The sequence below is a fragment of the Eriocheir sinensis genome, chromosome 9 (genome assembly GCF_024679095.1).
Source record: "Eriocheir sinensis breed Jianghai 21 chromosome 9, ASM2467909v1, whole genome shotgun sequence".
NCBI lineage: Eukaryota > Metazoa > Arthropoda > Malacostraca > Decapoda > Varunidae > Eriocheir > Eriocheir sinensis.
In genome coordinates, this window is record NC_066517.1 from 20,594,901 (window position 1) to 20,608,815 (window position 13,915).

The 13,915-nt window shown below is 43.4% G+C and overlaps 1 long non-coding RNA gene across 1 annotated transcript in view; it reads left to right on the plus strand.

The window, feature by feature from the left end:
* Positions 1-261: 261 nt before the first annotated feature.
* The window catches only part of LOC126996325 (uncharacterized), a 47,327-nt gene continuing 33,673 nt past the window's right edge, over positions 262-13,915 (plus strand). Inside the window, exons 1-2 of the long non-coding RNA XR_007751134.1 lie at positions 262-582; positions 4,254-4,309. This is a non-coding gene — a long non-coding RNA (uncharacterized LOC126996325). The remainder of the gene's footprint in view (positions 583-4,253; positions 4,310-13,915) is intronic.

Here is a 13,915-nt window from a genome sequence, read left to right on the forward strand (position 1 = left end):
GTACATAGTGTTTATCCCTACAATGTGGCAGCGTGGGTGTCACCTCCCCCGGAAGCGAGGGAGGAAGGATGGGGTGCAATGATTCGCTGCTTCACGCTGACGAACCATGTATTATGAAGCACCGAGACGGTGAACACTAAATGGCGATATGGATACTTCAACATAGAGAGCTGCCTAGCGTTGCCAAGTGTCCGGAATATAATGTTGGGCATGAATTAACGAGTTTAGTGTTATTTTCTTAAACTTTACATGCATGTCAAAACTATCCTATCTATCTCGACAAAATATACGGTGGGACATTATTGGTAAGGCAATTCAAAGCGGGGGATTGTGGGTAAAGAGCTGAGCATTAGTGACGAGGATGACGTGACGTGTTCCTCCCCTCCCCCAGAGCGGCGCGCGTCGTCCAAGAGGCAGGAAGTGTCTGTGACCTTGTGCGTGTGTGCCCGGCGGCGGTGCGTTTCCTTTGTCCCGTGTGCCCGGCGGGGGTGTTTTGCGCGACTCTTTTGTGCGCCCGGCGTTGTGTGTGTGTCTAAGAGGGGTCATGTATTTGGTGGAGGCGGCTGCATCACAACGATAAAGGTGAGCGCCAGAGATTCATTGTACTACCTGGAGGACGGAACGCGGGGGATTAAATAATTAAGGCGGTGGAAGGCGGCAAGTGGGTGTGTCCCGCCGACCCGTGTCTTCCCTCGTCTCGCCTCCTTTGTCCATAGTTTTCTTGATGGAATTGTTGAAACTGATCCATGTAAAAAGCTACAAACTGAGGGCCTAAAAGATAATGGGGAGCTGTGAGTGATGTGGGGCAAGGCGATTCGCAGCGGCAGACTGTGACGTCACTTCCGCCTGGCCAGTGATCTTGACGCCGGCGACCCACACGAGAGGGCGAGCAGTGTGTGTGTGTGTGTGTGTGTGTGTGTGTGTGTGTCATCACCTAAACGCAATGCTGGGTATACAATTGGCTCAGGGCAAGGGAAGGGTGAATAAGAGGGTAATAAAGAGTACTTTTTTATGCCCTTGAACTGTTTGCTTTAAAAAAAAAAAAAAACCTGTCCTTCGTCTTCCCCCTTCTGCACCTTCTCCATTAACCCACCTCGTCTTGTTATACCTTAAAAGTCATCGTACCTCAAGCTGTAGGGTTGAGGATGGGCGGGAGAGAACGGGAGGGAGGGAATGGTGAAATGAGTGGTTAGAGAGGCGGGGTTCGTGAGGCGTGAGTCGAAGCGTCTGGTGTCTCATAAATAGACTGCTCATTTTTATCTTGTTATTCTATTATTCATCGTTGCCTAACATTATATTTTTCTGTGACTTTCCATTCTTATTTTACGTACGCTAATCCTCCTTTGACCGTGATGCCGTATTGTTGATAGTTAAGTGAAGTTGCGAGCCAGATATTCTTTTTAGCAGCGATTAGCGTTTTTTTTTTTTTTTAACATTATTGCCTTCAGCCCCTCTTACTGTTAAAAAAAAAAGCTTCACTGTGACTCGAATAACCTAACAATACCTACCTAGGCTAACTCATCTGTCTTAACACATTATCAAGCGAAAGCTAACCTAACAAAGCACGCCATCAGGTATTTTGCTCTTTGCACTTTCAGTGAAGGTGTTAATGAGGCTTTCGTTTTGAGGGTCGTGAAGGGGCAGAAATATATTTGTTTCCCAACGACTGTGTTGGCTTGCGATCTTAATACAAATAATACGATCTAATTAAAATTGAAACCCGATGGTGGTGAATTCATGATAGTGTCAATGATTTGAGAGTGTTGTCGGTGAATTAGTGATCGTGTGAGTGGATCTTGATAGTATTATGGTGTTAATCGTGGTAGTGAATCGGAACAGTGTTATAAGGCTATTTATTTATTTTTTTGTTTTGTTTTATCATCAGTCGGTTGTGTTCAATATTCTTTTTAAATTCAATAATGGCAGTAGTAATGATAATGATAATAATAATAACAATAATAATAGTACTTATGACGGTGGAAGTGGTGAATTGGTGATTGTGTTGTGATTCGAAAGTGTTGTAGGTGAATTAGTGATCCTGGGAGTGTTAATGGCAAAGTGATGATCGTGTTAGTGGATCGGAACAGTTTTAGTGGCAAATTAGCTTCCCGAAGCAGACTGAATCAAATAGCCCCAAATTGTGTACCCGACTGTGTGATATTTTAATGGATGTTTTCCCTGCCCATCAAATGAGTCAATCACTGCTTATACCAGGACGGGCGTTGTCTGAAGTTAGAAGGTAACAAGAGATGGTAATAACCATAACAACACCTTGACAAAAAAAGGGCTTCACTTCCTCTCCTTTCTCTCTCTCAATTTGTTTATTATTTTTTTTTCTTTCTGCCTTCCATTTCATTTTGTTTGGAGAGGCGGTGGCTGAGTGGTTAGCGTGCCGACGCCGCGTCCGGGTGATCCAGGAGGGACGCGGGTTCGAATCCTGGCCGCCACACAGCTGGGATTTTTCAGTCACCGCCGAATGGCCTAAGACTACCCACATGGTGCCCTGAAGACCACCTATCAACCCGGACTCTAGATAACCCCTCCAAAGAGAGGCTCAAAGATGAGCTCCGGAGGGCAGTATGAGCCAAAACAAGATGGCGCCACTATAAACACTCGCCTGCGCCACAACGGGCTGCGCCGACCATCAGGCCCCACCAGTGAAAAAGCCTAACGGCTCAATACGCCACGACGTAAAAAAAACTATAAAAAAAAAACTTGCCTTCTTTGACCCTAAAACCACCGCGGTAAAACGCTCGTGAATAAATCGCTAAATCATTCGGTGGAGTGGAGTGGATGCGTCGAGTGGCAATTAAATTAGAAAAAGCGTTAAGTGGAGCCTGTACTGCTGGCTAAATACCATGATGAAAATACTTTTTTATCTATACTATAATTCTGATATATATACTACACATCTTTTTCTACGATCTGCTATTACTATTACTATTTTTTTATCATTATTATTAAATTTTCGCTCTTGGGCTGCCTCCTTTACTGTAAAAAAATGAGCTATTAAAGTAGGGAGCTATAAACCCAGGCAAATAAAGCGGAAGTTGAGGAAGAGAAAGGAAAAGGAAGAAGTGGAGGAGGAAAAAAATGAAAAATATGAAAAGGGAGAAGAGGAGGAGGAAGGCAAAAGTGTAAGGTATAGAGAATTTTTATTTATACCATGGAATGAAATAAAGGATTGAAGTATATAATTGAGCACTAACTTCTGCCTAACCGATACCGAAAGTGAGACCGATACCGTAAGACTAACTAATGGTCGGCCTTGATCACGAGGACACAACCCGGATTTAATCTCTGCCGGACAGGACTATGCACTAAAAGCTGCACGGATTTACATACGAGTCGCGTAATCAAGGCGCTGTATAAAATTACCCGGAATGGATGAACTGAGGAACAGAGAACGGATGAAATGTGGCGCGTGAGGTGAAGTAGAGATGGGAGGGAGAAGAGGAGGGGAAAAAGGAAATAGGAAATAGAAATAGGAAGATTTGAGGCAGGGAAAATAAATTGGAAGTTGAGGACGATGAAAGGTGGAGAGAGAGGTAAAGTAGAGATGGAAGGGAGAGGAGGAGGAGAAAAAGGAAATAGGAAATAGAAGTAGGAAGATTTGAAGCGAGGAAAATAAATTGGAAGTTGAGGAGGATGAAAGGTGAAGGGAGAGGTTAAGTAGAAACGGGATGAGTAAGAGGAACTGGAGGAGGAGGAGGAGGAGGAGAAAAAGGAAATAGGTAATACAAGTAGAAAGATTTGAAACGAGGAAAATAAATTGGTTGTTGAGGAGGATGAAAGGTGGAGAGAGAGGTTAAGTAGAGACGGGAGGAACTGGAGGAGGAGGAGGAGGAGGCGGAGAAAGAGGAAAACAGATATTAGGAGTAGGAAGATCTGAACCGGGGAAAATAAAGCAGAAGTTGAGGAGGAGGAGGAGTAAGGAAAAGAAAGAAGTGGAAGAGTAAAGATAATAAAAAAAAACTATGGAGAAGAAGAAGAAGAGAAGGTATAGGGAATTATGAAGTGAGGAAGGAAGAAGGGGAAAGGTACTATGGGAAGTAAAGAAGGGAGGGAAATAATAAGATAATAAAAAAAGAGGAGGTAGAAGATGGCAAAATATTCTAATGTACAGGAAATAAACTAAGGAAGAAAAAACAAAAAAAGTGCTATTGTAGGTTAAATAGGAAGGAACACAGAACAGAAATAGGAAGAAAAAGCATAGATGTGTTGTACTGACCTCTTTCTTTTTTCTTTTCCAGTGAAGACGAAGAGAAAGAAGAGCGAAGAGGAGGAGGAAAGTTTTGCATCCTTGGAGGTAAGACACGTAATTGCTTTCTCTTCCTCTTTCCGCTAATGACACTTGTTTAAATGCTTGTACGTGTGTCTATTAATTGGCTAACTTACGGGGAAAGGATGCGTCCGTTGTGTTCTATTCCTGCATTCTTTATTCTCCTGTATTCTTCTTATCCATTATTTTTTGTCTATTCTTTATTTTGTCTTTATTTATCCTGGTGCTTCTTTTCATGCATTCAGTTAACAGTTATGGGGCGATGTAGTGTGTGTATGTGTGTGTGTGTGTGTGTGTGTGTGTGTGTGTGTGTGTGTGTGTGTGTGTGTGCTTTTATACCTCCTTGCTCTAATTAATATTGATTTTTACTGGATTGAGTGAAGCTCGCGTAATGTTGTGTGTGTGTGTGTGTGTGTGTGTGTGTATTTACCTAGTTTACCTAGTTGTAGTTTTACAGAGCCTGGGCTTACGCTCGTGTGGTTCCGTCTCCGTATCTGTATTTGTCCAGATGTGTGTGTGTGTGTGTGTGTGTGTGTGTGTGTGTGTGTGTGTGTGTGCAGGAGTTTAAAGATATGGAGATACTTTTTCATCCTCTTTAATATCCATGTACTTCCCCATTTCCTCTTTTTTCCCTTTATCTCGTATGCAGGCGGCTGAGGAGAGCACACCCGCGGTAAGGCCACAAAGGGTTTATATATTTTATCCGCTATTGACAAGACCTTCCATATAAATGTCGTTGGGGGCGTCCGAACATGTGAGACTTGACTTCGAACACAACAAATTATCAAACACAAACGTAACACGACTTTTAAACCATTCACACCCCGACTATAGACTTCGACTCCCTTAAACCGAATCCATAAACCCTATCTGACCCTTTACAAACCAAGAGCAGGATGTTTATGAGAAAGATAAGTCGAGAGGAAGGAATCGAACACAGGTCTCCGCCGGTGACGTCACGGCTGCGGGGACTCGGAGATCAAGCGACCCAAACAAAAACATTGATTATAAAAAAAAACCGCCTCACCTTGCCACTTCCTTGCCGGAGAGGGACGAGTTTACCCCCGAGGCAGCCGAAGCACCCTCACCACCGCCCTGACGAGGCAACACGCGGAGAATCAAAGGGGAGAGGAGAAAGAGAAGGGGTGAAGGTTGTGATGGTGGTGGTGGTGGGGTGGTTGGGGACGAAGACGAGGAGGAAGAGGAAGGAGGAGGAGGAGGAGGAGGAGGAGGAGGAATGAAGGAACTAAGGTCGTGGAATATAAAGAGGTTGTATATATGTTTCCTTCCACTATGATCGGTTTTATTTCTTTATTTTTTGTTTTGTTTTATCATCAATCGGTTGGGTTCAATATTCTTTTTAAAATCAATAATGGCCATAGTAATGATAATGATAATAGCAACGATAATAATAATAATAATAATAGTAATAATAGTGTTATCAATCCTGTATCAGTTTTCTATTACTTCTTAAACTACAATCTTTTCCAACGTCCTCTCTTACATTTTCCTCTGAACTCAATTTTACTTTCTTTTCCCTTTTCACCGCTTTTTTTTTTCTTCCCATTGCTTTCTCTTTTCTCTTTCCTTCATTTCCCTCCATTTCTCTTCCATTCCCTTTCTTATTTCTCCATTTCCTTCCCTTTCCTTCCCGTCCCTTCCCATCCTTTCCCTTCCCTTCTATTCCCTTTCCTTCCCTTCCCTTCCCTTCCGTCTTTTCCCCTTCATTACACCCTCCATCTCCTGCTTCCGTCCACTCTCCTGTCCCCTCTCCAATCCCCATTACGCCATTTTCCCCTCCTCCTCCTCCTCCTCCACCTCCCTCTCTTCCTTCCCCTCTACCTCCTGATTTTCCTCCTCCTCCTCCTCAAATTCTTCCTATTCAATATAGAAATTCTTGTACTCTGCCTCATACCATTCATCTATTTATATTTTTTCTTTCTCCTCATACCTCAGTTTATCTATGTATCTATCTACCAGTCTATTTGTGTCCATCAATCTTGCTATTTTCTGTTTATTATTTATCTCACTGGTCTTGTTTTTCCATTTCCCTCACACCTATTTTTTTTCCTTTATGTTTCCGCTTTAATTTCTCACTCTTTGCTTCCTTGCACTTTTTCATCCTCTCTCTATTCTCTTTCTTCCTTATGTTTACTTGATCCCTCTTCCTTCTTCGGTCTATGTATCTTTTCTTCTTCTTTCTTTTTATTTGGTTGTCTCAATTTCACCTGTATCACATTTCCCACCTGTGCGCTCTCTCTCTCTCTCTCTCTCTCTCTCTCTCACGTGTTCATATATGCATTGAAAAGTCATTGATATTTAGAGTTTCTCAATATTCAATACCGGATTCGTCTGCTCCACGCGCGTGTCTCCTGCAGTCTGTGGGAATGAAGTCTGCTGCTTGCTTCCTCCTCCTCCTCTTCATCTTCTTTTTCTTCTTCGTCTTCTTCTTCCTCCTCATCTTTTTCTTCTTCGTCTTCCTCTTCGTCATCGTCTTCGTCTTCCTCTACGTCTTCGTTTTCGTCTTTCTCTTCGTCTTCCTTTTTTCCCTTTTCCTTGGTTCCACTCTCCTCCTCCATCTCTTCCTCTTCCTCCTCTTCCGTCTCATCCTCATCATTGACGTCTTCGCTCTTCCTTCTCTTCCTCCTCCTCCTCATCGCCTCATCCTCTTCCTCCTCCTCATCGTCTCTCTCCTCCTCCTCCCCCTCCTCCTCCTCCTCCTCCTCCTCCTCCTCCTCCTCCTCCTCCTCTTCGTGTACTCAAATCTGATCAAGTCGAAGTTTCAGGATGGAAGTTTTTGCTCGTTGGAGATTTATCGGGATTTTTTTCTCCTTCCGTCTCGTCCTTATTTGCACGTCTTTCTCTATCGATTTATTCATTGCGGTTACTCTTTTTTATAGCCCTCTTCCTTCCTTCATTCCTTTACGTCTTCCTATCACATCTTAAATTTTACTAACATATTTTTCCTTTTATTTTCTATACTCTATACCCTTTCTCTTCCTCCTCCTCTTTCTCTTCATCTTCATTTTCTTCTTCGTCTTCCTCTTCGTCATCGTCTTCGTCTTCCTCTCTCTTCTCCTTCATCCCACACAACACCACTCTTCCTCCTCTTCTCTCCTCTTCCTTCTCTACCTCATCTCCATGCCTTCTCCTCCTCCTCCTCCTTCCTCCTCACCGTGACACCCTTCGCCACAGCCTCACACCGGGGGAGGAACACAGGCGCAGTCCCTCGAAGACCAGATAGGAAGGTCCCCGCGGGAAGGTTAGCGGAGGAGAGAGTAAGATTTTTATGTGTCCTCGAGGGTGAGCGGAGGGCGGAAGAGTGTTGCTGGAGGAGGAGGAGGAGGAGGGGGAGATGCTGGTGTTTAAGAGTTGGGGTTCTCTATGTTTGGAAGACGAGGTAGAGGAAGAGGTGGATAAGAAGAAATAACAATGGATGAAGATGAAGGAAAATAAGAGGAAAACGAGGAGGAGGGAGTAATATGCGAGTGGGAGGAAGAAAGACATTAAAGGAGGAGGAGGAGGAGATAAGGAGGAGGTGGAGGAAGCATAATCGAAGAGGAAAAAGAAATAGAAGAGGTAAAGGAAGAGGAAAACAAGAGAATGAAGAAGAGGAGGAGGAGGAAGTAATGCGAGTGTGGGAGGAAGAAGGATGATAGAGGAGGAGGAGGAGGAGCAGGAAGAGAAGGAGGAGGAGGAGGAGGAGGAGGAAGAGGAGGAGGAAGATCAGAATACGCTATTTATCAAGGGCAGGATTGAGTCGGGGCGTATTGGATGCTTCAGAAGGAGGAGGGGAAGGAAGAAGAATAGGAGGAGGAGGAGGAGGAGGAGGAAGACGACGACGAGGAAGAAGAGGAAGCGGAGGAGGAGACACAAAATGAGAATGAGGTTGGACATAAGCCTCTTCCTCCTCCGCCATCACCTCTTCCTTCCCTCCTCCTCCTCCTCCTCCTCCTCCTCCACCTCGTTACTAACCTTTTAATCAACGTTATCTGCGCGTATCATCTCCCTCCCTCCTTTGCCTGCCAGCTCACCTGTCCCCGCGCGTCGGCCACACCTGTAATTAAGGCGTGATTACCTGGCAACGTGTGTGAGAAACTCCTCATCCCGCCGGAAGACGTTTTGTGGCGAGAACATGAAAGTGGGAAGGACCATAAGCCTGGCTCATTTGGGAGGGTGTGAGGGAGGGAAGGAGGGGGGGGGGTGAAGGGAGGGGGATAGGGATGGAGTGAGGGGGGGTGGGTGGGAAGGAATGAGGAAGGGAGAGAGAGAGAGAGAGAGAGAGAGAGAGAGAGAGAGAGAGAGAGAGCAGCAAACAGATAAATGGAAAAGTGAGATAGATAAGTACATATAGAAATAGATAGATAGATCGATAGGTAGACAGATACAGACAGATAGATAGAAAAAAAAGAGAACAGCTAGATAATTAGATGAATAGTTAAGTAAATATTTCAAGAGACAGGAAAGATAGATAAAGAGAAACAGCTGGAGGGACAGACAGGCAGACAGACACACAGACACACGCATAGAGACATACAGACAGACAGACCCCCAAACAGACATACAGACACAGACAGACAGGCAGTATAGAGGGGAGCGGGCTCAGGGCATAAAGATACGTGTTTTGTGGGTCACGGACGGCCCGAGATGATGTGTGACGAGCGGCCGTGAGTGGCTGAGGCGGCGGACCAATCAGCGGCCGAGTTGTTATTTATGGGCCGGTGTGATTGGCTGGCGCGCCGGATGACGTGAGCGCTAATTACCTGCCGAAGGAACACGTCACACCTTGATTAAAACACCTCCACGATGTCTCTCTCTCTCTCTCTCTCTCTCTCTCTCTCTCTCTCTCTCTCTCTCACGTCCCTTTTCTATGTCATTGTGTTATTTATCTCTCCTAATCCATCTTTCTTTTCCTCGCATTTTCTTTCTTTCTTTCTTTTTTTTCTTTTTTCCTTCTATCCTTCTTTCCTTCCTGCTATCTTTCTTTCCTTTTGTCATTCTCTCTCTCTCTCTCTCTCTCTCTCTCTCTCTCTCTCTCTCTCTCTCTCTCTCTCTCTCCTACAACACCTGAATAAGACATGAACCTTTAATTTTCGGTGAATGTCGCGAGAAAGGAGGAGGAAAAGGAGGAGGAGGGGGAGGAGGAGGAGGAGGAGGAGGAGGAGGAGGAGGAGGAAATGGAGAGAAGGAGAGAGGAAATGGAGGGAAGGAAAAGAAACCTGGTGTACAATTAGCCAGCATGAGTCTTAATAGCCTTGAGCTCCCACCTGCGTCATGGAGAGAGAGAGAGAGAGAGAGAGAGAGAGAGAGAGAGAGAGAGAGAGAGAGAGAGAGAGAGAGAGAGAGAGAGAGAGAGAGAGAATTACATAAAACAACATGCAATGCTCTTAGGTGCAGGTGTGAGTATGAGAGAGAGAGAGAGAGAGAGAGAGAGAGAGAGAGAGAGAGAGAGAGAGAGAGAGAGAGAGAGAGAGAGAGAGAGAGAGAGAGAGAGAGAGAGAGAGAGAGTCGTGTTTCTGAAGGTGTGCTTAGGAGGGAGCGGAGAGGAAAATCTTAATCTGGAGAGAAGAATAGAATCACGGGTGGAGGGAAAAAAAAAAACATTGATTGGCCTTTCTCAGGTGGAGGAAAGTCTTGCCTGGTGGAGGAAAGGAGAGGGAGGAAAAGAGGAAAGAGGAAGTGATGGAGGACGCTAGAGGAGGAAAGATATAGAGGAAAACAAGGTTGAGAAGAAAAAAAATGAAGAAAATTTATGGAGTAAAAAAATTGATCTAGTGCTGAAAAAAAACTTGAGGAAATTTTTGGGGAGGAATTTTTCTTTTTTCATTCAGAGAGAAAATTTTCCGGTTAGAGAGAGATACATGGATATAATTTTCCGGTTGAGAGAGAGAGAGAGAGAGAGAGAGTAACTCGTCATTCAGCCAATCGTGTGTGTAATCATTTCGTTTCCAAACAGAATGAAATTGCAATCCTATGTTTTGAGTGGATTAACAAACACGCAAAAGAGAGAGAGAGAGAGAGAGAGAGAGAGAGAGAGAGAGAGTGTGTGTGTGTGTGTGTGTGTGTGTGTGTGTGTGTGTGTGTGTGTGTGTGTGTGTGTGTGTGTGTTGCAGATAATTGCTTCGTTTGTATTGTCAACTGGAGGGAATCGGTGCTGCCTGAGGTGTTGCCCGTCTTGCTGTTTGTGTCTGTCTGTGTTTGTTTCCTTGTACGCGTGTGTGTTTGTGTGTTTGTTTCCCCGTTTGTTTGTGTGTTTGTCCGTATCATTACACTGCCTCGTTGTCGTTCGATATTTCATGCATAGAGATTGCATCCGAGTGTTTGTTTGTTTGTTTGGGTTTGGGTTTTAAAGTGTATTGGCTTGCGGTGATGTAGTGTGATTCTCTCTCTCTCTCTCTCTCTCTCTCTCTCTCTCTCTCTCTCTCTCTCTCTCTCTTACTTGTGTGTGTGTGTGTGTGTGTGTGTGTGTGTGTGTGTGTGTGTGTGTGTGTGTGTGTGTGTGTGTGTTTCATGTAGGTTCAAAGCGTGTCAGTCGATCTAAACCTGTTGCCACTCTGTAAAAGACTTGTTCCCCCTTTTCTGTTTTTTTTCTTTTATTCTTTTTATTTTCCTTGCCTGTGCCTTACTCTGCTTTTCCTCCTTCCCCTCACCGCAGTGCAGTAACGCCAATCTCTCTCTCTCTCTCTCTCTCTCTCTCTCTCTCTCTCTCTCTCTCTCTCTCTCTCGTATCATTTAATAGACGGATTGCCGTTCATTATAACTTTCTTTTCCTTCTGTGTTATTAATCACTTGCTTTCCATCAAAGTTTTCATTACTTCTTTTAATTGGTGAAGTTTTTTTCTTGTATTAATTTGTCCAGAAGGAACACCTAAAAATGTTCCTCCAAGAAGTTTTTATAGTTCAAGATTAGTGTTACTTATTGTTGATTTTTTTTTCTTTGTCTTTTTGCTCAAGTGAATTTATTGGTGCTATTTAAGGTCGGCACTAACTAATTACTTATGTATGATAAAGACTAAGTTTCGTTTTATATCCGTTTTATTTTGTTTCGACAATCTCGTGAAAACCAAACACCACCATATTTGTTCAACTCAACATGTAAAGAAAAAGCGTTATCAAGCGCAATTCATGTTATTTTGGCGAATATATCATCAATTAATTACTTTTACCACGATTGTTATATGCCAGGTGCTGATTACAGATATATATTTTCGTTCCCTTTTGTCTGCCTTATTGAATGGTCAGATACTTGTTTTACTCAGTTGTATTTTAATGAGTTAATGAGACGAACAAACTAGCAACTCATCCTTCTCTCTTTATGACTTGTATTTTGCTTTAGGTTAACCGTCATGATAAGTGTGATATGACGATAGATAGATAAACTTTAGGAAACTGAAACTCATAGGTCTATATTCTCAAGCATTTCAGGTCCTACACACCCACACATATTATAGGACCTTCGTAGAGGTTATGGATACTTCTTTGAGGAATTTCGTTGAGGTTATGGATATTTCTTTGAGTATTTCTATTGGCCTCGTGATAGTTTGGCAAGGCTCTGCATCATGAACTCGAAAATAACACTCATGAAAACCCGACTAATCTCCTTTGTGGACTTTGGAAATAGTTTTTTGAGAGCCGAAAGCGTCCTAGAAAACGGGCCTTAAAGTCGAGTATCCGAGGCGCTTCTGGTGGTTGATGGCCCCGAGGCGTCTCAGCGTTAGTCCCTCGAAGTACAGAATTTGTCCTTCACGCACCATAGCCGCTGGAAAATGCATCTCCTGTTGTCGGCCGATTTCTCCACACACACACACACACACACACACACACACACACGTTCACACACACGCACACGGTAGCGAGCCTGGCAAGAGGAGAGGCAAAAAAGAGTATATTGCCCTCATTTGTTTTGGAACGATGTTGGTTTCCTCTACTTATAGGGTTTGTTTGGTTTATGTGTTTATAGTCTGCTGGGTTGGAAAGTTGGGGGTGTAGGTTTTTGTTTTTTATGTTTTTGTTTTTATTTGTTTTGGGGTTTATCTTTGTTTGTTTTGATGCGTTTTTTTTTTTTTTTGCGTTTTATATGTTTCAGTCCGTATTTTTTGTTTACTTTCAACTTTATTATTTTACTGTTTTAACTTTTCTTGTGTGTTTTGTATTTCACGTTGTTCATATTCTTTGTTTCTTTAAATTTCCATGTTTTTTGCACCTTTATTCTCTGCTCCTTGCTTTTTTATCACACGTTTCTCCTCTCTACTTTCCATCCTTCCTTCCTTCCTTCTTTCTATCGTTCTCTTTCTTATTTCTTTCGTTTTCTTCATTTCTTTCTTCGTTCCTTGTCACTTGGTTCTCATTTCCCCTCCTTCCTTATTCCCCTCCTTTCATCTCATTCCCTCAACCACGTCTTCCTATCTTTCCTGTCCCCTCTCTTTATCATCCTTCTCCTCCTTCTCTCCATTTTCATCAGCATTCCTTCCGGTCGCTTTCTCTCCTCCACCCGTGCAGATCTTTCTTCTCCTTTCCCATCTCTTCCTCCCCTCTCTTCATTTACCTCCTCTTGTCTTCCTCCCTGTGTCCCCTTCCTCCTCCTCCTCCTCCTCCTCCTCCTCTCTCTTCCTCTTCCTCGTCATGGTCAGCTTAGTGAACGGAAAACCAACGCAGGTCATCTTCAAACCACCATTCAGACTGACTTTGTTTTTTACTTTTTTTTTAACTGGTCCTGAAGTTAAGATTGAACAATAGAACTTCTCCCTCCCTCTATCTCCCTTTTCCTTCCCTCCCTTTCTCCCCCTCTCTCTCTCTCTCCTTGTTCCCTTCTCTCCTCTCCCTCTCTTCCTCCTTCCGATGTCTACTATCCTTTTCTTTCTATTCTTTCGCATCTTTTAATTTTTCTTTCATTTTTTTGTGATTCTTTTCTACTTTGTCTTCTTTCTCTTCTCTTCTCTTCTCTTCCTACCTTCTGTTTCCTCTACTATCCTTTTTTTCTGTTCTTTCGCTTTTTTCATTTTTTCTTTCATTTTTTTGTGATTCTTTTTTACTTTGTCTTCTTTCACTTCTCTCCTCCTTTCTTCCTACCTTCTGTTTCCTCTTCTCTTTTGTTTCTCACTTGCCCTGTTCTTATTTTCCTTTGCTCTTTTTTCCCTTCTATACTACATTTCTCATTTTCTGTTCTTTTCTTCTTCCTCTTTTCTTCCATTTCTCCTAATCTCTCCATCCCTTCATCCCCTCTTTCCATTTTCATTTGCTTTTTTCTTGTGTTATTTGCTCTGTCCTTCCCTTTCTTCGTCTCTTCCCTCCGTCTCCCCTTTCCTTCTATTCTTTTTCCTGTGTCTCTTTCCTTCTTCCCTTATTTCAGTCTTCTTCTATTTCTTCTTCTTACTTATACTCGTGCACGTGTCATTATCCTCTTCCTCTTCCTTCTCCTCCTCCTCCTCCTTCACCTGCATCTTTTTTCTTTTCCTTCTCCTCCGTCTTTTTTTTCTCCTTCTCCTCCTCCTCCCTATTCATCCCTTGCCTCGTCCACGCTAGCATTCTCAGCCTGTCTCCTCGTTCTACTCCTCCTCCTCCTCGTCCTCCTCCTCCTCCTCCTCCTCCTCCTCCTCCTGGTAATGGGTGGTAGTCTCGAAATTGGGTTCTTCC